Below are 26,192 nucleotides of genomic sequence, written 5' to 3' on the forward strand. Positions count from 1 at the left end.
AAACTGAAGGACAGAGTACAGATGTAGTTCTATGAATCATTAACATATAGACATTAGCTGAAATAATGCTTGTAGGACATAGATACAGAGTGAAACAAAGGCAATCTGAAACAGAAAATTAAGGAATCCTTAACCAAAAATGAGAAAAAAGCATGCATATGATTTTATAGGGAAGAGGTCACAATTTGTAAAGACTCAGTACGAATATGAGACACAGAATAAAAGCCTTAAGAGACCAGTAAAAATGTTATGTTCTGGCTATTTTTTCATGTGAAAAGTTCTTGCTTTCTCCATGGGATGTTAACTTTCATTATACATATGAACACCTACTGGACAAAATCTTTTTTTTTTCCTGTCAAAACAAAATTTCTCAGGAATGAAGCACCATTTTCTGATTGGATCTGTTAGTAAGATCTTCAGGATATTTACCACATCCTTGCAGATGTTTCTACAGCAGCAATAACAACAAAATGCAACATACAACTTCTGTTCATTGTTGAATTACAAATAGTAAGTGCAAGTGATGTATTTTTAAATCTACACAATCACAAATGTTTAGGGCTTTTGGAAAAAAAATAAAACAACTGGTGTTAAAACTGAGGGTCCTATCCCTTCAAATGCAACCAGCTTAGTTTGTGAATGCCCTCACTACCTAGTGAAGATGTCACAGGGTCACGCTTCAAATGAAATCAGTCTACAGGGTGTACATGTAAATCGCACCGCAACCTAAGCTTAAGCATCGAGGTAATAGTTGGAATGAAATAGCAAGTCATAATGAAATAATCATTGCTACTGCAGAGAAAAATGTCCAGGTATCTGAATATCAAAATATTCTAGGTGTGAGAAGAAATTAAACTGGTTTTATTCAGTGTCCAAAGTGCCTGGTTAATGAAATTAAAGGATTGCTCACTAACCTCTCAGACTCCACTCAAAAATTAAGAGGCAGGACAAAACCAATCAGTCACACAAACACACACACACACACATACATACAAACACACTGTTCCTTAGCCCTGTTCCACTTAGTTTTTTACATCAAGGTCAATACTTAAGATGTCTGGATTCCTTGGACTCAGTTGACAATAATTACTTTACTCTTGGCTACGATCCTTTCAAATTTATTGTTAATCTAGCATGTTCTCTTCATCAAGTCCTTTATGACCCTCTGTTGAAATGTAAAACAAAGTATTTTCCAAGTGTAGATACAAAGCAGAAGTAACAGTTACGGTACTTAAGGTACTAAACAGCTGTAATAAAGAGAAAGGTCCAAGACTGTTTGCATTCACCAGTGTGACGTCACATCTGTTTCAGTCTGGAAAAAAGATTTGCAGGTGACATGAAATCGGTAAGGTACGTAGACACTGCTACGGCTCCTTAACAGCTTAGTTCACATACTGCAAAAAGTGGAGAGCAACGTATTGACGATTTTCTTTCCAGTGCCCACTTTTCAGAATGGTCCAGTGACAATTATTTTTTATCTTCTAGATCTCTCAATGTGCAGTCTTCTAGCTGGAAAAAGAAACAACTCTGCATTTGCATGCTGCATGCTATTTTGCAAATATTTTGAATTTTATGATATTTAAAGGTATTCTATGACTCAGCACATTGAATATACAAACTGATTTTTCAGCTACAACTCTCCTTCCTACAGTTTTTTGAATACGCTAACTTACCTCTCTTTCAGATACATTTATCAAAATGGTCTCCTGACAAATCTTCAGCAAAACAAATGATTTCAGGAAATTCAAAGTTAAACCGGTTTAAGTCACTCACACGTTACTACGTTTGAAATTTACGATCAGCTAAGCAGCTAACATTATGAAATTTCTACCAAATAGTTGGACATATTTAGCTGCTGCTTCTGTTTTAAAAATAACTCACTGAAAGAATATAAGTTTTTCATATTTACTTGTCAATAAACATTAATCTGCAAATGGTTTATGGAAACATCCTGTAGCCATTGGGTGCCTCACAATCCATTTATTGTTCCTACTGCCTGGTAAATGTTAGTGCTATAATTTGTAGTCACACTAGTCACCTGGCCTGGCTTTTGCTCTCTCACAGAGTGACTCCTAAAGAGCTTCAAAAGGCCATCAAATATTTTTATTCAAATATTAATGCACAGCCATATTTTCCCTTCCCAGAAACATTCTTCTGAAACAGATGCACTCAGAAAATATTCATGGAGACAGGAGAGATGTTTTGAAACATTTGCCTAAGGCCAAGAATTTCAAAAGTAACTATTTTTGGTATCACAATTTCAATGTTTCCTTGACAGACATCCGTAAAGAATCTATTTACAGAGCCCAGCGTCTCAGAATCAGGCCCTCTGAGAATGTCTCAAGCTGGATAGCTGAGAACTAAGGTGTTCAACATCCTTAGGCGTTTCTGAAAATTCTAGTCCATGATGACCAACTTCAGTACTTTTCCCTTCAACCTGTTCTCCAGGCTTATAAGATTTTCATAGCATAACATTTTGAGGTATCATCTTTCAGTTGTAATTAAATTCAGATAACTTGTAGCCTGTTTTTTTTATTATTTTTTTCCTTGGGGATAGCAATTTTGCAGGAAAAAAGAAAAAGAAAAAAAGGAGGAGAAAGGGGACTGTGCACATTAAATGACAGGATGAAGTCTCAAATTACCATAGATATAACATTTACATTTTTCAAGGTCATGTGTCAAATACAAATGAAATAATGAACCTTTGTCACTCTGCGGCATCCCAAGCTAGGCAGCTTATGCACCAGTAGCAGTACGGTTGTTTTGATGAACTGCGCTCCTGTGCCCTGCTGCTCTAACCTGGAAGTTAAAAAGGCAGTAATTAACTTCTCTAAAAAGGAAGAAGAAAAGCAGATGAAATGGGACTGTGAGCTGCTAGTATTCTTAATTACAAATTTGTTATTTAATAAAAAGCTAAAAGAACTAGACAAAATGCACAGAAGAAAGGTAAAAGGAATGGAATCGGGATGTCAGTGAAAAAGTGGAATAGATCACAGCTGTGAGAGTCACATCTGACCCACGGGTTGTTTCAAGAAAGCGAGAAGGTGGGAATGTGGGGAAAAAAGATAGAGGTGAAGGAACTGTTATTTACACTCCTATGATGGAGCACACAGCAAAAACATGTATCAAAGCTATTCTTTCAGCAGACATAGGACCGCATGAAAAAAGCTCCCTAACCTGGATGATTTATTTCATTCCAAATCATATCACTGCAGTGAAATCGGGCAATACCTTCCAGAAAGAAAAGCTGTAGTTAAATGTATGCTCTAAAGGAGGCTGTATATTATAATCCAATTTAGGATATGTTATATTGTATCATTAGAGAACATTTTTCACTTGATTCAGCACAAAATGCTTTAATGGGTTTAAAACACGTGCCTCTTTTCCTTTTCTCTTCTCTTCTCCCAGCACTGCATGAATAAAAAAAAGCTATGGGTAATATTTCTGTTCCTCGTGCCTTGCTGGGAAGTATACGTTACTGAAAAGGCAATGGGCGACTCCAGAGTTATATATGTTAGTCATATGGTGAAACTAGTCATTTTGGGAAGTGATTAAAATTTTCAGTCATTTCACAAAATGGTTGTTTCATTCAGTCATTTTGTAAAATAACAAAGTTTCAGGCCTTTAATGAAGCTGGTGAAAATTGTAGGGAGGCACCATGTAACATGCCTAACTTGTTACTCAAATTCAAAAGTTATTCAACCTCTTGTTACTCAAAGCCGAAAAAGACTATATCTGTTCTACTTTTCATCCACCTGGAGTTCTAGCTGACTGCATTTTACTGGGTGCTCTGCCTGCAGGGTCCTTTCTGCTGGTCAGAGAGGCTGTGCGGATAAAGATGGAGGGCAGAATCTAGGCCAGGATTTTGCAGGGCTTGGTTGGGATGGTGCTCTAGAAGTGAAGGGTCACTTGGCTCAGGGGTCATGGCGGATGGGGAATCTGGAAGGTCGGCATGAAACCTTTTAGATAGAGCTTAGAATGTAGGAAGACATCTAACCTTTACTTCAGCAGTAGTTTCAGCTTGGCTACCTGTAGCCACATAAGATGTAGGGGCTAGTGTGTCTTCTGGATGTGTTGATGCAGCAGAGAAACTAAAAAGAGTGCTGAGCATTGAAAGCAAATCTTGCTCGCTCCAGAGGTGGCTGATGAACCTTGGTAGTAGAGAGTTTGAGGGAAGTTCACATCTGGGATCAAAACTGAACAGAGCTGCTTATGGATTGCAGTTTATTCCAGAATGACAGCTAGCTGTCTTTAAGAACAGCACAAAGCAAATTCACAGTGTCCAGACCTATGAATTATTGTCTGCCATCCACACTAGGAGCATATCCTTAATATCATATCACACTTGGAACAGTCCTGAATTTGTGGATGTCTTACTTTTCCATGCAACAAGCTAAGCTAAGACCACAAAAGCTTTAGTTCTTGGATGACTTTAGCAGTAAACTCAATTTTATTGTCACTTTCAGGAGCACGAAGTAGGATACAGATATCAGAAAGCTGAAATGCCACTTCTGGTGCTCTCGCTGGGGTAAGGGCTCAGAGAACACAACATTTGGTGAGATCGTCTTAGTACACCATTAACCACTTCAAATTGCTTTGAAATCAAGCTTGCGTATCAGTGAGGTCAGTTTGCCCTCATGATGAAAATTCGTTGCTTTAGAGGGGTTTTACATCAACACCTTCAGCCATGGGCCTCTTTCTCTTCTTCTGACAGCCAAGACAGAAAGATTTAGAGAGCTCAACAGCCTCTCTTGTGATGTTTTCATGTTTAGACACTAAATGCTTTATAATACAATCACAACCACCATGGCCTGTAGCAACATGTGCTCTTCTGGGGATTTCATGTTTGTCTTCAATGCTCACATAGTATATAGGAGATGCTTCTTCAGTCTGACGTTTCTTGATTAACTTCACTGTAGCCATGCTATAGAATTTCATCCCTATGAGCAGTGGAGAAAATGTAAAAGAACTAACTGGCAACTCCATGTCTAAAGAAAGAGACAAATGATGATGAGAGCAGAAAGAGGAAAAAAAAAAGTTCTTCAAAAAGTTTTTTAAAACTGACTTTGCAAGCAGATAGTATTCATGTCTTGGCTTTGACTGGGAATTTCGGCTTGCCTTTTTGATCTCAGTAAGAGTTGCACAGTACTCTTCTTTGAGTATCATGTACTTTGGGCACTTCTCATGCTTCTTGTGAAGTTGTTTGCTGAAGCTACTTGCAGAATCCAGAGCCACCTCCAGCAGTGACTGCAGAACCAGCAAAGGATCCTTATCCAACAAACCTCCTTTTCACAATATGCCTGTTACCAAATGAAACAAAGTCAAATAGTGCAGCAGAATACCCAGCATGTCAGTCGCTTCGTAGAACATGTGAAACTTTTAGTCATTTTACCAAATGAGTGAGTGAAAGAGTCATTTTGCAAAATGACTGAAAATTTCAGTCATTTCACGAAATGACCGGTTTCACAATACAGCTAACATGTCATGCACCAACCGAAAGGAGAAAGTCCCAAAACAGATCATGTTCTTCAAACCCCCTCTTGTGGCTGTATGGAATAATGCAATAAAACACTGCATTTTTCTGTAATCTTTTGTTTAAAAACTGCAGTGATTGTTCAGGAAGGCAGGAGAGCTAGGAGCTCTTGTTTTGTAACAGAATACATTCTGGTGCTTTACATTCTTCTTTGAAAAACTCTGGCAGAGGAGTTACTTTTTTTCTTAAATTCTGGCAAAAATAATAGCACATGATGTTTGAGCTGGACACCTCCATAGAGATACAGGACAAAGCAGTTGCCAGAAAGGGACTCTAGGGATTGATGGGCTACTCTCTATCAGCTGTGACTATTTAGTATGTCTGTATGTGTTGTATGTGTCTTATATGTCAGTACAATCTTCCTTCTTTTTTTTTTTTTCCTGAAAACCATTTTAAATACACAGCTGGTCTTTTACCTTAGCTTTGCAGTCTTCAAGCTGAGTTGAAATAAAATGCGGATGTCCGCAGTATACTGTTTTTAGCCAATAGCTAGCAAAGAAGAAACTTTTACAAATGCTGATGCCATTCAAATTCAGCCATTCAAATACAGGTAGCTTTGGACAAAAACCAGTTGCAAGGTAAAGCCCACTGTTCTCCTAAGTAGAAACCAAATAATTGATCCTCTGATAAAGTTTAAAAGCAACTGAAAAGTTCAGATAACACTATAACATGGATCCCACTATAAGATGAGACCAGAATAAGAAGTGAGAATGTCACAGTTTCCTGTGAAAATTATTACTTAATTCCAAAGTGCTTTAAAAAATAGTGAGAAAAATTATGGCAAAAATTTTGATGAACTCCATATATCTCCAGTGCTGCCTAGAAGGAAATCAGCACCTGGGTCTTGGGAAATTGGATGCTGATGACCCATTTGCAAAAATGGTACCACACCTAGGGTGTCTATCAAAAGGATAATGCCAGAGGCAGAGTGAAAACTATCATTAACATTAGCTCAGAACAAGCTCAGCACATGCCTCCCCTGCAGGATCTCAACACAAAAGCCTTCGGACACCATCCCAGTCTACAGCACCCCCAAGTACCACACGCTTCCTCTTTTTTCCACTATTATTTCAGACAATTATTTTAAATAAAATTTTCAGCTAATTTAAGTGACCTCTTTTCAATGAGGGGTCAGTTTTTTCCATAAGAACATTGCCACCTCTCCTTCAGCATAACTAGGGTTGCTAGTTTCTGGCCAGCATTTTCTTTACAATGGTATTGAGATTCAGTGGACGTGCAGATTTTAAATAGTAGCCTGGGAGGACATAGTAGAGGAAATCCATTTTATTATACATTATATTCTGGCACACTGAATGTCTACAGAGACCAGCTATAAAAATACTTCATGTCCTAATACCAAAACTTACAAGAGTGGTGCCTGTTTTAATGCCAATAAAATGAATGAGCTTCATAATTTAATAAAGGTGCACATGAGTCTGAAGCACGCTGAATGGGGAATCTTTTAAAATATAATCAGAAGAAGCATTAGCAACAAAGAAAGGAAGAAAACAATTGTTTTTGCTTTCTTTATTTTTTTCTCCCTTCTATATTCTGTGCCTAGAAGCCTGACCCTTACTAGGTACGATATATTTCATTTGATGCATAAGGGCAACAGTTCACCGCATTTGTGCTTCACAGGTTTATAAAAATGAAACTTTAACAAATATTCACATGAAAAAGTAGAGGGACTATTCATGGAAACATTAAATTATTTAATTTTGGATATACAATAATAAGTCCATTAAGTAATATTACTTTTCCCCAACCAAAATTGTCCTACCTAACAAAATTCACATCATGTGTATTGGCCATGGATTCATTTGGCAATAGATACTTTAACAGTGTGTTTTGCCCAGATTACATATATTCAGGGAGTTCTTGGTACAGTCACTGGCTTTATCGCAGTTTTCATGTGTGTTTTAGGTCGAGGATGTAACAGTGACTCAGAATCTGCTTGAATGTTTGTAAGTTTGAAGTCAATGAAATTCCACTGTGGGCCATTCCAGTACATCCTGATGTGCCTCTGTCCCCTAAAAATATTTTTCTCTAAGGGAAAATTCATTTATGCTTGTGAAGCACTTTGATGCTGTGACAACTGTGAATATAAAAAGAACAGACACAAGTACGACAAGGGCAAATGAGGACAAGTCCAAAGCTGCTTAGTAGTGCAGGCCAAATTAAATTTTTCCATCTTTAACTTTAGTCATCCTCGGCAGCAGCAGCCAGCTGACTTCTCCTGGTAGTATCCTCCCCAAATAATGCAGAGTACATGTTGGGCAGCTTCCCTCTTCCCTTTCTGCACCCCTGCCCAGCTGGGAGCCTGGTCCCAGCCCCATGGAGGGCCTGGGGCACTGCCAGTGCGAGGAGGGGGAGCTGGCCTGCACCAACTTCTACAGAACCATCATCCCTAATTCTGGGTAGAACATCACATAGTATTCATCTTTCCATCCCAACAGTTTTAATTAGGCCAGCTGGTTCATATTACACATTTATCGACACTGAAATCAGCATTATTTGCTCAGGTGAAGGTAGACATGCAAAGCAGTAAGATATCAGTAATTACTCTTAAAGCTTACTCCACATATAGAGCTACTCTATTGATTTCCAATATTTAATATTCCACAGCAACCAGCACAGAGCTCGCTATACTAATGAAAATATAAGTAGATTATTCTCAATTCCAAAGCCAATATCTAAGACTTTTTTTTATTTGTCTAATATAAGGATGTTGAAGAAAAGCTCTATCCCTAAAAAATTTAGCTGAGAATTTACTACAATTGGAGAGAACTCCAAAATCATACTTTTGCAGATATACAATGAAAAGAAACAATCTCTTTAAGATGTTACTCACCTACTTTATTCAAGTGCTACTTTTAAAATTTGTTTTAAATTTTTGGCAATTGTATCATATATTTAGGGAATTTGCACTACGAGCTTGAAGACTAATCAATCTCATTCTACAGTTATGCTATGCTGAGGCACTGAGGCAATGTTGTTATGAAACATGATGATAGGTTTGCATTTCTTTAATTTTTCTTTTGGGCACTCCATGAAAAGGTTTTTACTGTAAGTCAAATTCATTTTCTTTTTCAAATGTCTGTAAGAGGTGGGCTCCTGAACCTAAAGTGACCCTTCAGTTGTTCGTGTTTCTGTAAATAATTTGCTAGGGAAGAGAAAGTGTATTGGTTCTAGCTATGCATTCCCCAGATCTGTCCTTTACTCTTATTTTCAGGGTTTATTATGGGATTGGAGTTAGGAGAAGAGATTTTAAATAGCACTTAATTTTGATCTATCTCACAAATATTGACTTTTCCTGGCAATTCTACCACTGACTTCAGTGTGAGCAGATTCTGGTGAAGACTGACTAGATTTGGAAGTCTCCTCTTTCAACTAAGCTGCTTCTCTGGTGATCTGGGTGCCCAGAAGGAGCCAAGTTTTAGGATCAAGGCCTGGTAACAACTGTTTGACTGTTTGCTTGATCCCAGACTCCGACACTAATAGTGATTAGACAATTGACCACCAAAATTACAATAGGGAATAGATTGTAGGAAATCAGAAGAATGCAGTCTTGATATGTTTAAATACAAATATGAACATGAACAACTGTTCTGAGGTAAATTATCAGCTCTCTAGAAGATATAACACCTAGTTTTCTTAACCTTTCAATAGCAATTGAGAACAATCAGCCTCCTGAGATATCTTCATTAGAACAATTTTAGTGACTTAATACTTCCCAGATCTATCTAGATCTTCCAGAAAACATATCAAATTGGCATTATTTGTCTATATATCTCATACATTTACCAGGTAAAATGAACTTGTTCTTTTTTCCATTGCAATTTACAAAAATATTCAGCCTAGTCATCATATCTATTTCTTCTAAGTTCTGTTTCTGTCACTTCCACCACTTTAAGTTGTGACACGTTAAGACCCACACTTCCTCAGAAAATAATGCTTCAGGGTGCAAAACACTCCTTAAAGATCAGCTCTGTTCAAAGTTCTGATGTTATTCCCAGTCGCACCACCCTTCAGTCCTGCCTGCTGCACTTTTAGTGCTAGACAATACATGGAGTCTTTTCAAAACGTTAGGGAACTAATCATCATGAACTAGATTTATCTGTCCATCTGAATAATATTGAAGAGAGAATTGTTTGGCAAGAAGTAACCTTTCTCAACATAGACCAGTTAAAGGTATCTGAAAATGATCTATTTTAAACCTTAATATGTTTGAAATTCCCATTAAAATGAACGAGAATGACTTTACTCTTACCTTTTACAATTCAGAAATCCAGTGCTTTTTTGTACAAAAACAACTGAGTCTCAAATAAAAAGTGACCTCTGAGTGTTGCAGAATGAAGACTAGAGGTAGATTTTACAGTATTCACAGTCTTCTCTTCTGGCAAAGATCAGGTGCTACCAGATGGGGATCAATTAAAGCAATGTGAAAAAGCTCATAATTTGGCTCCCTGGGTAAATTTTGAATGGAAAAATAAGTTGTTTCAGGTTTTGCAGAAATGGTGAAGTCATTCCTAGAAAATGGAAAACTATTTAAAAAGATGACAAACTTTTCAAACATTTTCCGGATTTTTTTTCTTTCTCTCTCTCTCCTTTATTTTTTGGCCAAAAGATTTCAACAAGCTTGTTACAAACTTAGGAAAAGTTTCAGCTGATCTGCACTTATATTTGCAGTGAACAAATTACTCAAGCAAAAGACGTCCATCACCCTCTGGCAAAAATGTATATCCTTTTTTCCGTGCTTCCTTCCTGAACACTAGTCAGCCATTAACCATGTTTGCTGCCTCTTGCATTCACTTACCGAACAGTGTTATTGCTAGGCTCCAGAGTTTCCACATGAAAGTGTTTAATGTACATATATCTTTGTAATTCTGATCCTATTTTAACAATGAGTTTTGTTTTTACCTGGACAAGAGGTCCCACTCACGATCAAGTATAACAAACACTGCTTCTACATGATAAATGCCAAAAGCTTGATGGATCCATGTTCTTCATTTATCTTAGGTGGGAAGAGGCATTATTTAGTTTGGGTACCAAAATTATAGCATGCAGGCTGATCCTCAAAAGTGCTAAAATTCAGTTTCTTTCTCTATTTTTAATTTTAAAACAATACACATATTATACAACTGTGCTCTCTTTTTCAGAGCTACTGCTTCAATAACAGATGCACTCCAGCAACAACAAATACTTTAAAAAACAATAGGAAAGGTACTTTAATTAATTAATGCACTACTATCAACGGTTTTGGATGTGGAATCTAATGGGGAAGATTATGAATATTTTGTCCGAATATTTCTTCTGTTTTCCAACAATTCTGTGAATATTTTAATAGTGTAGCAAAAATGATACATCCTTGATGAAAAGTTAAGAGACAGACAAAGAAAAAAAGTGATTTCAACCTTTGTACTATTTACCCCTCAACGTAGGAGACATAGCCTGGGGCCAGGCAACTTCAACCTTGTTAACTGAGTCATGAGCATCCTCCTAGGAACAACCAGAATTCATTGCAGGCTCACCAGAGCCTTGTAATGGATTCAGCATTAGGCTTCAAATGCAAGAGCTGAACTTGCATAGGCCTGCAAAAGGCCTGGGTTGCAAAGCAGGTAAGAACAAAAGTTCTATGAGAAATCTCCTTCCCCCACCTTTAAAGACTGTTTCTTGCTGCAAATTTTTCCTTTTTGCAAGAAAACCATTTTTTTCAGGATACCATGGCTTCCTAATTCTGTTTCAATGTGAGAGGTGATTTTGGAGGAGGGGAAGACACATGATGAGGTTGATAATATTGCTGGCAAATAGTGATAACACAGTCTTGTTCATGTATCTGGGTTTTTTTTAAGTTTTCCATTCCCAATAAGAACTAAAGATACCCATTCTGCACTCCCTGCTTTGTTAAAATCCAGAGAGAAGGACCTTTCTGCATCTTTTTGGGGTATCTGAGCTTTCTGGAAGACAGTAAAATATTCTCTGTTAGCTTATAGCATGTCAATGGCAAAAAGATTTATTGCAGCTCTCCTGTTTTCATTTTCAATCTGGTCTTGCTGGAAGGGATAATCTTCTTCAGTCTCTGCTGGATAGGATGGGACCTTGGGAGTGCCCACATGACTTCTTGCCCTGTAGGTTGCTGGTGTTCTCCCTAACACTTTGTCTGGTCCCACTGACAGGGTCGCAGAACTCTCCCCTGAATCCCATTTTTCACATCATATGACACAGCACTAAATCATTCCATTTACACAAATCCTTTCTCCGGGACAATTCAAGGGCTGCTCTCCTCATAGTTTGGTGCTTACTGCAGAATTTACTTTCCTTCTTTTGTAAAAGGATTCCAAGAAACCACAGACAGCCAGGGAATTTTCTTTGAGAGGCAAGTTACTAAACATGCATGCTGTAAATATGGCATTCCTAAATCCCCTCCTCTCTTTTCCCCTCCTCCCATATTTAAAAGCCTGTGAGAGCCTGCTGATCAGCTCTGTTCTCAAGGTTATTTGGAAGGTCTTCACTTTCTCTAGTGTCAGCAACTGGCATGAATCTCAACATCTAGTGTAGTAAGGGCTGCTGCCTGTTGGCTAAAGCATTACAGAATATTCCTTTCAGACTCACCCAAAACACAGTCACAAAGTCTAATACTAAATCCTAGTGATAAGCAATTGCTCAAATCAAGTAGTGTGGATGTCAAAATCTGTTGTATGTGTACAAAGGCAAAAATATTGCACTTTGGGAGACATTGGACCAATAATACCAGGGGAAATCAGTGTATAAGCCGTCTGACCTCTCCCCCTGCAGTTCCTCCCTTACTCTCTCTCTCCCCTCCATCCCCAAAGGAGGTTAAAGATGTTTTTATAATATGGATGATAGAGACGGCTGATCTGCATAACGAAGCTGAAAACAGCCTGCTTCTGTGGAAGCTCCTCCTCTGTATGTTACATGCCAGCAGAGATTTGCTGCGAAGCAGAAGGAGAGCTGCAATGCAGCATTTTCCTCTGGAACTTTGCAGCTGTACTACAGTTCCAAGCACACAACGCAAATACTTTTGTTTACAGTACTTAAATTCAATTTGAATAGTAGCTGTTAAAGCAGGCAGATGAATCACTGCATGTCCACTAGCACTTCAGTGCTCACTCTTCCTAAGGCTATTATGCTTAACTGAATTACTTTATGTTTTCTTACAATTAATTTTCCTATTGTTTTATGGTACTGCCTGCCTCTAATAATTAGAAGCCCTTAATACTCAGCTATTTAGAAATAAGATGCCTGGCTAAAAAAGCAGAGTCATAAAGGAGCTCAAAATACTGAAGAACAAAATCCCTAAGTAAGGATGTTAAGGGCAGTAATCTCAAAAGGAGATTCAAGAAATTTCAAGGAAAACTTCATATTAAAATCATTGTCTCTCATTTTGTTCAAGCACAGCAGTGCTATTTCCTAAGGATGTTCCAATTCCTCTCCTTCCCAAATTGCATAGATGTCATTAGAAGGTCAGTCTCCAGAAGCAGAAGCCGGCAAACACTTGATAGCTCTCATCCCAAAAAGTGAAGTAACTGCCTTTTCTCCTTCAAGTCCATATTGCTTTAACATTATCCTAGCTCAGCAAGGCAGGATGTTAAGAGATCATTTCCAATATGCTATCCTGCATCCCAAGCCCCAGGGCACTGTTCCAATTCACTCATGACACCGGACTCCAAATAACCTGGAAAAAGTTGATGTCTTGGCCCAGGGTCCCCCTCCTAGCCCCTCTACAGATGTATTAGTTTAATGCACCAATATTTCCGTTACAGGTTCTCAATATATTGCCATTGTAAGTGAGAAGAATATCAGTGTTCTTAGATTAGCTCCCCATGGAAGTCATCACCAAACCAGTCAGCATAATTATCAGACTCTGGTGAAGAAAAATTCTGGATGAGAAACATGTCAGTGACTGATAAAATTCAGCTGATGAAAAATTCTGACAGAGCTCTGGGGGAATCTATCCCAGTAGTCTCTTGCTTTAGACATGATATGAAGATACTTTGAACAGAAGAATTATATTTGCACATGGTTAGCAAAAAGAAATCTCAAACTGGATTTCTGCTCTTTTTTTCCAAACCAGCTTTTTACATTCTAGATTTAACCATTGCAATAAAACCAGGATCTAACTCTCATTGACTATGATGCAGACATTTCTCCCTGCACCTGAAGAACACCTAACTTCCCACACATGCGCACACAAACAGAACAAAGGAGCAGAAAACTAAATATTCACATGTCCAGTAACATCCTATATCAATTGCACCTTACAGAACGATAGCTGCAAGGATGCTTTGCATCCTGCTTTCTCTATATGTTTAAAGGTATAACACAGAATCGTAGCTATTGCAAGAGCCTGTGACTATCACGAATGCTAAAAGCATCGCTCCCCTTCAACTTTCTCCTGTCATTTTGCTAAAGAGGACAGCCTTATGATGGGCCCTTTGTTGAATGGCCATGCTCTGATTTTCCATATCTTCTGTTGTGAATGACTGAAGAGCAATCAGTTGCTGATATGTACACTCTGTGAATATTAAACAAGGGCACACTGGAAATCGGGATAGCTTTCTCATTAGCTGTGTACATACAGCCCAAAATAGAAGGCCCCTTTCTCAGCTTGAAGTATCTACACATTGCTGCATTGCAAATATTCAACAGTAGTGAGTTATTTACTACCCAGTCGAGTCCTCTTACTCCCGACCATGACAAACTATTGCTTTGCCTGAACTGACCTCTGATAGAACAAAATTAATCACTTCATTTCCACAAAGACTGTGCAGATGTCCAATATGTGGGATCTTCCTAGATATTTTATTCTTTAGCTGAGTAGAGTGCTGTACTGCATAAATCCCTAAATTGCTGATTGCTGAGCAGGTTTGGCAGGGGAAGGATTGCTCTTTGTATTCCTGTGCTCTTCTCTAAGCATCTGCTCTCATCTGCTGCTGGAGAGAGAATGCTGGGGGCTTGGTAGATCCTTAATCCAGCCTCCGGTCTCGTGATTATAATCACGGTTTAAACTCACAGTCCAGTTTTCATACAAGAATTTGAGGCTACCTTATGCTGGGAAGAGAAGGCACAGCAAACCTCCCCCTCGTGCTTCCTCCTGGCACCCCCTTGCTTGCGGAGCTGGTGCCCATGAGCAGGGCAGCCGCAGAGGCTGGCGGGGGCACGTGTGCACCTCCCTCCCAGCAGCCGTGCTGCCCAGGGAAAAGCTGCTCCCTCCTTTCCAAAGCACTTCCTGGGTCCTCCTTCTCCACAGCAGAGACCCTAAGCTTTTTGAAAAATACTGCTGCTCACTGTGCCATTTAGATCTTGATCTTTTCCTCCAGTAATAGCTCTCACATAAGCCCTAAGAAATTATTTCAGACCCATGAACCTCATGAAATTTGGGGTCAGGGGTGAGGACGAATTTCAGACATATGGAAAGGTCCTCTGGTTCGGAGGGTAGCCAGCTGGACCCAGCTGAATGAACATAGCCACTGCTCAATGCTGAGCGACTTCAATTCTCGCAAGGCTGCTCGTTACCTGACACGATTCAACAAATATTTTCTGCAACCCTAATTCAGCCAATTGATTGCTTATAATCTTTGCCTGTCACTCCTGTTTTCAGGACCTTGGGAATTCTCTTTTCATATAGTCATTTGTACCTGAGTGTCAGCCACACAAACAAAGGTATTCTGTTTATTAGATCATTTGGAGAAAAATGTTAGAGGGACAAATCCATTGTTCTCAGTTACCTAAAAAAACATATCACTGAATTTGTCTGTGACCACTACTTTTTCCCAAACAACTATTTAAACCTAAATAAACCTTTCTGAATGGTTCATAAATACTACAGTAAATCTCAGCACTTCACACATTTAACACTGTGTGCCTCTTTATTGCATATGAAACAGCCTTGAACCTTGTCTGCTATAGACATACGCAAGGTGTGGTGGCTGGGAAGCATTATCACTTTGAAATAACTCTTATGCCAGTGATACATTATTATCAGTGGAAAATGAAAAAGTCAAGTACAAAAAAATCCTTGCATTTCCCTGATTTGGAACCATGTAATATTCCTGTTGTTCTGCTTTGCTAGCTGGGTGGCTGCCTGGATACAAGATTCAAACTCGGATATTGCTTACATAAGTGCAACAACACTTGCATTAGTGAACTCCAGCCTTACTGGATGCTGCAGTCACAAGTTGCACAGCATTGCATCAGATGAGGGTTTTTGTTACAGAGTCCTTCCATAGTTCACTCCACCGGCACAGCAGAATCCCTGGGGCAATCAACCTTTGGCAAACTTTCTTCTCCACCCATCCCACTAACCTGGGACATGCAAAGTACATAGGCAAGTGAAGAATGGCAGAAGAGCCATGTACCAACCAAACTACAGGATAGCTGAATTAGCACAGCAACAAGACAAAAAATAGTAAAAAGCCAGGTTAATGAATTCTTATTTTTTATTCCACGATCAAATGCTAGTCCATCCTTATTCTCTTATGCTGTTGCAATTAAATTGTAGATTACTGTTTAATTTCCTTAAATGGGGCAATGTTTCACAGAAAATGGATGTCCTCCTGGATCCCCAAATTCCTTTCTGAGATGTAAGTCAGTGTCAATAAAATAGTTTTAAATTACCCTGCGGTAGCAATTACTCAACCTCAGTCCTAAGCTGTAAGTGGCAAGAAGGGAAGATTTCCCCTTTCCTCCCCAGATATTGGTCCCTACTCTAAATCTTTAAATTTCCGCATCGCTAATTAGATTTAGGTTTTGGCTGGCTTGTCACTACTCCTAATTTGGTAGGCTATACTGTGATCCAGAGTGGGAAGGATGGGAAATGCGAGAGAAGAACAGCATGTCCTGATCAAGCAGGAGGCAAATTCAAAACATCTTTATTCTGTTCACAGAAAGCTCTGCCAATATAAATACATAAACACAAAATTTAATCAAGTTGATACAATCTAATATATAGATACTAAGTCCAGCTGTATAATTTACGGAAGTAGCTTTTTCTGATTAAGTGGTCAACTGCCTGGAAAAAGACTGATGTTGTCAGTAAAATTCTTTGACATGAGATAAGAGAAAGATGCCCATCTTTCTGAAATATAAATAAATAACAGTAACTAAATACAGGCAAATATTGCATAATGGAAAGACAATGTCAATGGAACTGGATGCTTTGACAGGACAGTGATACTCTTCTGACAACTTGAGTTTCTTTGTTTCCCTGTGAATTTCTAATGTTCTATTAAACCGAAGACAACACTACTGCAAAAGCCTTCTGACTGCCTTAAAATTGTATGTTTCATTAATCTCTATTAGGGTACATATGTGCCAGACGTTTAATTCTTCACTCAGAAAGAATAAAGATATACCTTATGCAGTATTGCTCCAGCACTTAGCTGGGAACAGCGAGTCCTACAGTGCAGCATAGGCCAAATAATAATAATAAAAATTCACGCTTCTAATCCTTCAACAGTCACAAATTTCAGGATGTAAAAATAACACACTTGAGATGCATTAAATGCTCATTAAAATTAATGAGAATGATGTGATCCTTACAAAAAGTACAGCATTGTCTAGTGAAGGAACTGTTTAGTCTCACAAGTGAACTGAGAGTGTTAAGAAGTCTGGTGGTACCAGATAAATTAGACGACAAAGCTGTATAGAAAAATTCACGTGGCCACCTGGAAGAAGAAAATCACATTTCTGTCAGCTCTATTTTATCACAGATTTTTTACTGTTTCTACATATATTGAGAGCAGTTTTCGCAAACCCAGGGCTTTGTGATTTTTTTTTCTTCCCTCTTTCATGCGGCACAATTTCTCCTGTACATTTCATGGCCTAATTTTACCTCTTTGCCCTTGAAAAACTATCATTACCAAGCAAAATAATGACAAAGAGCAACAAAAGCAGCACATTATAAGGAATTTGCGTATTTGGATACAAATATTGATAACTTTCACTCAGTTCCAATTACAAATAGTATTTTAGGCCCCCGGATCTAAGATCTAGTGAAGAATACAGCAGCTAAATGAATTTTTCAAGGGAAAAATTTAAGATGAAAATTGGGGGTTCCAGGACTCTGGGCAGAATCTAGCATAAAGATTTTGACTATAATCGGAGATCTGCAGAAGTAATTTTAACATGTGGCTTGGGCAAAACTGAATATGTTGTGAGCATGTTGGAGCTTCCCAGAATCATTTGAACATCTAGTTCCTTGCTTACAGCCATTCTTCAGTTTTGAAAACTTACTGCACTAAAACAGCATCCCAGGCAATGGAGTTTGGGGGTAAAGAAGAGGAAATTAGGACTCCCCTGGTGGTACTTAATTAGCACTGCCCCTGGTGGTAGCAGTGAGGTGCTGTGGGTCCATTCATCCCTGCATCCCTCTTCTGCCTCTTCCGTATTTCTCTCTGCCTCTCCAGACTGTGAATTCTTAGAGGTAACGACAGTCACTTACAAGAGTTTGTAGACTGACTAGCATTAAGGGCCCCATCTCAGACAAGGCCTTAAGGTACTAATTAATATAAAAAGTAATAGATGGACAAAGACTGTTTCCATTCAAGTTAATCAGTGCTTAACAGGATGAGGATTTACTACAAAGAGTTGTCTTCTAACAAAATATAAACCATGTCAGTATGAGAAAGAGTCTGGCTGTTTACTGTAGTTCCTTAATGGCAATAGAGCAATAACAAAACAGTATCAACCCAAACTAATTTGTGATTTAGCGAAAAAGTTAACGATTATAGAAAATGCAACAGAATAACAATTAATTTGGATCAAAAAAAACTAGAAATATAAAAGAAATGCACCATAGAAAGGATTAAAATATTTTAAGCATTGCAGTGACATAGTCTGTATGTTTTACCTACAGAAGGTCTGCAGTAAATGCAAAACCTCAGGCCAGATTATAGCCAGGTTAATCCGCTCTCTTCCTCGAGTCACTAAAATGTCACTAGAGGTTTGCATCTTAAGGTGATGCCTTGGGACAGTCCCACCATATAGCTGGTGTCAAGTCACCTGATAGACCAACAAGAAAGAAGAGTCAATAATCAGATCCCTCCAAAAGGAAGGAATAACCTTGAATTAATCAAGCACAAAAGCACTTCAGTAACAACCGTTCAAAACATCAGAAAGCCTGAGGAAAATTAAAAGAAAACAACAACTAAGGTTCTTTCAAAGCGAAATGGAAAATCACTAGATTCAGCAATTGTCTTGCTAGGAAATTAAATTTGATATTAAATTTCAAAAGCTGTGTTATCATTCATGTCCTTACTACAATGTAATGACAAAATTAGGAAAGAATCCAAATGAAAATAAAATAATACTTTATTATTAAATTCCGCACAGGAAGAAAGAATGATATACAGTGCTTGTTCTCAATATTCCTGACATTTGAGTTGCTATTGTTTAGTATTCATTTATCTTAACCAAAACCAAAAAGTTAGCTACTTTAAAATGCTAAAGTAAAATACATTAGCCAACTTTTTTTGCATGAATACAGGTCACTGAATGCAACCTTAACCTCTAACCTAATAAATCTGCTTAATGCAGACACATTCCTTTCAACTTTAAATCAATATCAAGATTTTCAGGGGACATTCAGCATTCTTCTCCTAAATAAGTGTCCTCATGTCAGTAGTGCTGCATTCCTATTGTTTTAAGAAATTCACTCAGGAAAGGTATGAGTGATACGACTTTGCAGGCTCAGGGCCAAATTGCCTTTGTGGATACAAAATATGAAACTACATTACATATGTAATGAAGACAGATGCATATAACTAAAAACTCTGAAAGAAAGAAAAGACAGATCAGTTATTTTCTCTGATTTTTGTAGTTTTAGTATAGAAATTCATATCTTCCCAGAAGAATGTAGATGACAGTGCTTTTACCTTGACAGCTCCCCTTAAACTACATTTTCAGTTTCAGATTCCAAGGGTGAGGGGGGAAAGGGGATTGTGTTACACATCATTTTGATTTTTTTGATATTTCTTACTTGATACTCTTTTTTAAATTGGGAGTTTTCTAGGATGGGAGTGAGATCAAAATTATCATGGGGACAGCATTCTTCTCTTTTGAGAATTAAGTAGGGGTTTAAAGTTATTTACTTTTGTCATTACCACACAATAACAAGAATCATCCACTTTTCCAGGAGCCTAAATATTCTTCTACATAACACTAATCTTTGAAATTCACAGTGACACAAGGATTGAAGCATTACCACAGTTAAAACCATGCCTAGAAATTATGTCCACAACTCGAGGAACGCAACCAAAGCCAGCATGCAGAATACAGGAACACCTAAACAGGCGATGGAAATTGCTGTGTGGCAAGGCAATGGTAAAGCCTACCTACTTCTAGCCTCAGAGCTCTCCTGTAGCCCTGAGACAGGCATTTGTGGCAAACATAGACTCACAGCCTGCATATCCACTCCGTAGGTTCACACGTGGTGGAAGAGACTCTATGATGTGGACATACCCCCCAAAATCATCCCTGGAGACATGACCAGAACCCAAGCTGCTGGGCTGATGAGTCAGATGGTTCACATATCTCCATCTGTCAGTCCTGTAATTCTGGCTTGCCAGTGACTATCCAGTGGCCTGGTGTCAATGAAAAGAACAGAGAAAACCTCCAACCAAGAGCAGTTAATAGCTCCTTTAAAATACTTCTTTGGAAAGAGTCTCCCTTAAGCCAAGGAGAGACTTGCATGTGGGCTACTTTAACCAGAAGGCTATTGTGTGCTCTTTAGCACCACCTTCACATGCAGTAAATCCCAACAATCAACACTTTCTTAGGAAATATTTGTGATAGTTCCGCACAAACTTTCCCTTGAATTATCTGAACTGCTGACTTAAAGTATATGGCAACATAGATGCTCCAGAGGAAATGGGTTCTGATACTTTATCTGCATAATATACAGTAAATACAGGGAGCAGTACTATTCTTAAAAGGCCATCAAGAATCCAACCACTTAGAGTAATTAAATGAGATAATCTGGCTCCTGCGCAGGTGTTAAATATGAAGAGCCTATGGCTTTTTGTATCGGTCCAGCTTAAACAGTGGAGAAGCTCAGCAATGGTGGACTAAGTTCAGTAATGAAATTAATATTTGCCTTTTTGGTGCCAAGAGAAAAAGAAATGCAGTGTAACCACCTCCCATTCTAACATCTTATTAGGAGATGAAAGGAAACGCAATACACATACCCTCGGTGTTTCTATGGCACATAGATTTTCCTTCTGACTTCAGTGAGCCTTTAATATGAAGTTGTTGCTCTGTTGAGAAAAAACATCTACATTATGAGTACTATACTACATGATGAACAAGTTAGCATTACTGTGTAAACTTACTCTCTGCCAGTTTTTGCTTGTTCACTGGCCATATGTGTGTTCTACCACGTGGGTCATATGAGGTAATTTACTCTCAGTGAAAGAAGCATTAACAGCTCATAGACAGGTATTAACCATATGGGAACCAACCTGCAAGGAGTTAATGCACACATAACCTCTCAATAACTTGCCCTGTGACCATCAATAAAAAACTGATTACCAGAGAGAAAGTAGCTTTTTGCAGCATTTCCTGGCCGCATATTAAACAGAAGCATGGCAACAATCATTCAGGATATGCATATGTACTTACTTTATCTGAATAGCTCACCATAGAAGTTAGGCATAAGACCTGTCACAGCAGTAGATGCATATGAAGGTAAGAAACATACAGTTTAAAGATACATTAATACTTTCTGCTGATTATTTGATCTGCTGAGCACTGCCTTCTGTGGGATGCTTCTGGTGACCATCTCAGTACTGCTGCAGGAAGCTTAGCATTTTGCAAAATCAAAAATAAGAAACCATTCTCCTCCCATCTTCCCTTCCTCGTCTCTAGGGGGATCAAATGTAAATGAGGATAGGAGAGAGGAAACGCATAGGCAGAATGCTTACTAAATATTTACAGAAATGAAAGTAGATTGCATTCAACTCCACTGGCTCAAACTTTTCTGTCTGCCAGAAAAAGCCCATCTGCACAGCAATGGATCAGAGAGAATACTGCCCTTTAATGTGATTACCTCTAAAAATAAGCCTGCATAGTCTTCCACATGTGTGCTACCTATTCTTACAGGTATCTAAAACCCCAAATTCAGAGCCTATATAAAAAAATTAGCAACGTAGAAGAGAAGGGAAAGCCCGGGCTCCGATATCCGGCCACATGCCCTACCACATAAGCCAAACACGTAAGATGACAGAGTCCCTGCCTTCATTTTTCACCTGTTGACATGAAGTATGCAGATTTTCTTTAATTATCTTTCTGCAAATGAGTACCTCTGTCTCTCAGAACTTCCCAGCATAACCACTTTCACTGGGCTCTAATTTAAAGCCTATGGCTGTTATTCTGCAAGACAATCTTTCAAGATATGAAAAAGACTGTAGAAAGGAGTCATATCAGACTGTGGCAAACAGTGTCCTTCTTGTACTATTTCTTGGGAGTAGTGGTATTATTAATAAAAATAGTAATAGAAATCATCGTGCTGGATACATGTACCTTTATTTATTTTATCTGAAGAGTCTATTACTGTTTTCCCCAAGCCTCCCAATTCAAAGAGCCAGTTCAATTACTGCAGTATTTTCTATTAAATTAGAAGCAATGTACTTTTCAAAGAAATTATCTATTATTTATAACTAAAAGGCAAAGAAACATCTAATCCACAATGTCTTTACAAAATCTTACAGCTGAACTGTTAGGCTGTAAACAGAGCCATGCTAATGGGCTCAATCTCTATCAAATTACTTTAAGTCAGCATAGCAACAACAATGGTAGATATTAAGCTATTTTAATAAAATCATAGATCCAAAGCATTCCTAAGAAAATTTTAGAGGCGTAATTGCAAATTCACCTACTCATAAGCATCATCCATCCTCCTCCCCAAATTCTTACTGTAGCATGAGAGAAGGGAAGCTCTAATATTTATTGACTCCTGCTATAATATAGTAAACATATTGGAGGTAACAATCAATACCTGCCACACAGTGAGGAGAGAGGAACTTCAGTCTTATTTTATAGGAAACAAGTAGAAATCTATAAATTTCATCAGGACCAAACCCCTGATGCTAAAGGCTTGTGTCACCGATATTAGCATGTGCCCAAGTTTAGGCTCATTCTAATGAATCCTACTCAATAAAAAGCAAGATTAACGGGGTTAATTGAAACTATTAATTTTCATTAACAGGCAAAGCTGAGCCATTTCTTCAGTCTGATCAAACAGGACAGCTATGGAACAGTTCCTGGGAAAAAGCCTGTGTGACCTCTCTAGCAGTACTACCCTGTGGAAGGGAAGACCCGACCTTAAGAATCGCCTTTGTATCTAAACACCTCATTCTTCAAACAGCAAACAAAATCTTAGAAGAAAAGGCCTGGAAGAGACCTCCAGAGTTTATCTGGTTCATTCCTTAGCCTACTACTTCTATATTGATCCTGATTGATAGATATTTTTCCAGTCTCTTACAGACTTCCTATGATAACTTCTAAAGTTGTTTTAAGAAAGTTTTTTCCTGATTTGACTAATCCTTTTTTTTTTCTTGAGTCCTACTTAAAGTTTCCCTTACTGTAATTTAAGATCATTACTTCTTGATCTATTTACATAAGAATGGCCACGTGGAACCCTAGTCCCTCTTCTGAAGGTATTTTTAATATATGAAGTCATAAAGGAATCCCAAATTATTCTCGGATATCAGTATAGACATTTTCTAGAGAAGATATTCCCTGCTCTATTTTAAGCTCTGTCTTGTCAATCCACACCTTTTTAAAATGTAGTGACCAAAACTAAAATACATTATTCATCTTGCAAGACCACATCTAACAGACAAGATTTATACATCCCAGAACATCTACATTTTTTGCAACTGTAGGTAGCTTGCTGACTCATGCAATTTGCACCCACTGTATCCTGTGGATCCTCTTCTGTGGATGAACTTGTTCTTCACCTTGTATTTTAGCAGTTGATTATGCTTCCCTAAAAGTAGAATTTTCAGAATTGAATTGTATCCTACTTTTACTCCCGAGCTCATTTCAAATTCTAATTCGCTCTTCCAGGACATTTCCAGATCTTCCGATCTTGATGTCATCCATAGTATGAATAGCACAATCTTATTGTTGTTACTCGTGTTTAGTAACCTGACCTGGTTTCCTTTTCTGCATATGTCTTTCTTTTGCTCAAGGTCATTTAAATACTCCTGACTTGGCCAGGCTGGCTTTTTCCTGTTTAGCCTTCCATTCCCTGGTCAGTTTTCACTTGTGGCCTCAGTGTAACTTCTTTAAAGGTCTGCTATCTCTCTTGAGTAACATTTTCTCGACGCTTATTTTCTCTTAAAGCTTACCAATTAGTTTTCTGTGTTGACAATGTCGTCCTTGCCTTACCTCTGTAGGTTGCTTCAGGTTGCATAAGCAGGAGGGCATCATAAATCACCAAGAAATACCGACTAATTTTTTAAAGACTTTGTTATAATGTTTTTCCAGTGATAAATATGGCTTTTTTTTTTTTTTTTTGGTGTGTGGAACATTACTGCTTCATTCACAATGGACAAAAAGAAAAAAAAATCCTGGTTTGCAAGAAAAACTTATTAATTTTTCATGCTGTATCAAAACTAGGTTTAATATTTTCAATCATTGTGCAATAGGAATGATTATGAGCAGGGAAACAGTGCAATAAGGGATCATTTTAGTGGGTAGAAACAAGTATTCTCATTTTCCCTCTTTCTTTGCTAACTCTCTCAGATATCCTGCATTTTTAGTGGGTTTAGGAACAGATATCAGAAGCATAAAAGCAGCATTAAGCATAGGAAAGAAAGGCTATCATATGAACAGCCACAGCTAAAAATGGACTCATGCAATCAAATATATTCCTTAGACAACTCAGAAACGCTGGGAGGGCTCAGATAGTCTGCAACAGTCCACTTCAGCAACTCAGTTCCAAGCAGACAAGGTAACCTGTTCAGTCACTGGACAGAGCAAACACACATTCCCAGCAAACTCGGGCGTTTGGTACAGGTATACAAAAACCCATCCCAGGAATTCTGCAGTATTTCAAGGTCAATCTCTGTGGCAAGGGCAGGAGAATTCTGCAGCAAATGCTCGTCAATCCTGCGGCTGTAATAACGCGTTGCCATCTGCAACCCCACACCCACCGAATCCCCTGTTGGCTGCTGAGTTCGAGGAGCCAGAGCTTTTCATAATTCCATGGTCACATGCACACTGCCCAATTTATTTAACTCTTTCTGAGCACTTTGCTAATGAAACAGCGACAACAACAAATACCTGGACTTTAGGGGAAATGTAAAGGGGAGAGTGCTGCACAGAAGAGCCAAGTTCTCATTAATTTAGCCGTTGCTGCATACTCACAGGAATAAGAAGGCAAACCCCAAGAAAGGTGAAAATGTAGCAGGGCCATATGCCTGCTATTCAGAACAAGCAGCTATAAATGTAGGAAAGGATGTTGGATCCCAGGGTCTATTGAAGCCAACAACTGTCACGAGTTTTGCAATTGTTCCACCCAGAAATCCTGTACTGCCAAGCACTGTTCAGACTTCAGACTCTAGTGGCACATCACAACAGAAAAACAGAAAAGAAAATCAGCATTAGAATATAATTCATTGGTTCTCTTCCCAAAATCTGGCATTTCTCCTAACAAAAAAAGGTTTTCTGCTCTGATCAAATCCCTTAACTCATGCATATGAGCTCTCAAATAGGTGAAGACCAGCTCCGGTTTACTTCTAGTGCAATGTGCCTACTTGAAGCCTGGATTTTAGAAAGTTTGCCCACCTCTCTGCAGACTTCAAACAGCTGCACATAGGTTTTGCACACTGAGACCCAGGGTGCTTTCACTGCAAACTCAGAAAGGTCTCGGCTGCCCTGTAGTTTGCCACAAGCTTGTGGTGCAAGGATTAGAGACAGCAGTCAAGACATAAAAATGAGATTCAAAGCCAAAGCCAAATTCAGCTTTCCTTAAAACTTGGGTGGGTGCAGAGAGGGATGTTGATCATAGGCGGGAAGTTTGTTACCTGGACCCTTATGAGGCACAAACAACTGGTTTAGGTCTGCTAATTCTCAGGCCATCATCCAAAGCAGTAAGTCTGCCCAGCTGGCTGCGGCCCTCATCATTCACTGCAGTTTCCAGTATCTCCCGGTTTGGGCTGGTCTGGCAACATTCAAAATAAGACTTTTGCAAGGCACGTGAAACCTCCTTGCTGAAATTACTAACGCAAGCATGGAAGTGCACAATAATAAAAAGGGGGAAAGCAGGAAACCTTGTGACTTCACAGTGACTTTTGTCTTCAAGGCACTGCTTTAGGCTTGGCTGGGGTTTTAAGTGCATATATATTTCTCTATCCACTAGCAATTTTAGTGGACTGAGAGTTCATTTCCTCTAAACCACTAAATGCACAGAGTCTAGCAGGGTTATTCTCCTGTTCAGCCCAAGCAGCTTTGTACTACTGACCAACAACTTGGCTTGTCACTGGTATAGGAAAAACAAACAAACAAACAAAATTTTCTTCCGTTATAGGCTCTTAAAAATGATGATGCATATGCTATTCAGTACAAAACTTCCTTCAAACCCTGCTCTGATATACAAAAAGATAAGATCTGGGCTGTATGGACACATTTTTAC

General features: G+C 38.6%; 1 long non-coding RNA gene across 1 annotated transcript; it reads right to left on the reverse strand.

The window, feature by feature from the left end:
• Positions 1-1,104: 1,104 nt before the first annotated feature.
• On the reverse strand, positions 1,105-4,078 carry LOC138066035 (uncharacterized). The gene is made up of 3 exons (XR_011139206.1): positions 3,998-4,078; positions 2,703-2,799; positions 1,105-1,509 (listed from the first exon to the last, which is right to left on the reverse strand). It is a non-coding gene; the product is annotated as an uncharacterized lncRNA (long non-coding RNA).
• Positions 4,079-26,192: the final 22,114 nt, after the last annotated feature.

This window comes from Struthio camelus, chromosome 2 (genome assembly GCF_040807025.1).
Source record: "Struthio camelus isolate bStrCam1 chromosome 2, bStrCam1.hap1, whole genome shotgun sequence".
NCBI classification, from domain to species: domain Eukaryota; kingdom Metazoa; phylum Chordata; class Aves; order Struthioniformes; family Struthionidae; genus Struthio; species Struthio camelus.